Here is a 1,472-nt window from a genome sequence, read left to right on the forward strand (position 1 = left end):
AGGTCCATAAATAGGAAAGTGACTCGGGATTAAGCGCTTAGTACAGTGCCCTGCACACAGTAAGCACTCAACAGGGAAACGGTATGACCTAGTGGATAGAGCACGGACCTTGGAGTCAGAAAGACCTAGGTTCTAACCCTGGCTCCACCACCTGTCTGCCTATGCAACCTTGGGCAAGTCACTTTGCTTTCCTGTGCCTCAGTTCCTTCATCTGTAAAATGGGGAATAAAACTGTAAACCCTATGTGGGACATAGATATGTACAACCTGATTAGCTTGTATCTACTCCAGCGCTTAGATCAGTGCCTGGCACAAAGTAAGTACTTAAAAAATACCATAAAAATAAGTAAATAAAAAAATGCCACTGATGGATTGGGACACAGCCTTTCTGCTGTGACTCAAACTGGATCTCCCAGGAACAGAATCTGGCATCCATTCTGAAAGTCTATGATTTAAAGTGGGGCAGGAATAGACAACCTCACCAACCCACTATCACACTACAACTGTTAAACAAAAACCTTGTTTTCTTCTTTCTTTTTTTAAATTACATTTGTTCAGGTCTTAATATGCTCCAGGCACCATATTAAGTGCTAGGTTAGATACAAATTAATCACACTGGACATAGACCATATCCCACATGGGCTCACAGTCTTAATCACCATTTTACAGATGAGGTAATTGAAGCACAGAGAAGTGAAGTGAGTTGCCTAAGGTCACACAGCAGACAAGTGGGGAATCTGGGATTAGAACTCAGGTCCTCTTACTCCTAGGACTGTGCTCTTTCCAGTAGGCCATGTTTCTTCTCTGGTGACAAATCTGAAATTTTGGAGATTTTCCCATGATTTAATCTCTGGGACCAGGAAGAAAAGACTGAAAAACACAGCTGTGGCAGACAATCTGGAGCTTTTTTCAAAGGGGCCTATGTGCTACCAAAAAAAGAAATCTTTTTATCCACTGAAGAAAAAAAATCATTAATTCATTATTATTAATGACATAATGTAGAGGAACTGAGGTGCAGTTGTATTTCCAGAGAAAAAATATTAGAGAGTTTAATGAAGATGACATTGGTAGAGCCTAAATTTAAGTCCTTCTCTCAATTAGTAATCAATCATTTAAACAATCAGTGGCATTTATTGAGTGCTTACTATATGCAGAGCAATGTACTAAGCACTTGGGAGACTACAATATAAAAGAATGGTGTGATTAGAGCACTTACCCTTGCAGAAGGCTCGTCACCTCCAAGAAGACTACCCTGACTAAGCCCTCCTCTCCTCTTCTCCCACTCCCTACTGTGCCGCTCTTACTCGCTCCTTCATTCATCCTCCTGCCCATCCCCACAGCACATATGTATATATCTATATTTTATTTATTTATATTAACATCTGTCTCCCCTTTAAACCGTGAGCTCATTGTGGGCAGGAATGTGTCTCTTTGCTGTTGTACTCTTCTAAGCGCTTAGTACAGTGCTTTGAA

The sequence above is a fragment of the Ornithorhynchus anatinus genome, chromosome 7 (assembly GCF_004115215.2).
Source record: "Ornithorhynchus anatinus isolate Pmale09 chromosome 7, mOrnAna1.pri.v4, whole genome shotgun sequence".
NCBI lineage: Eukaryota > Metazoa > Chordata > Mammalia > Monotremata > Ornithorhynchidae > Ornithorhynchus > Ornithorhynchus anatinus.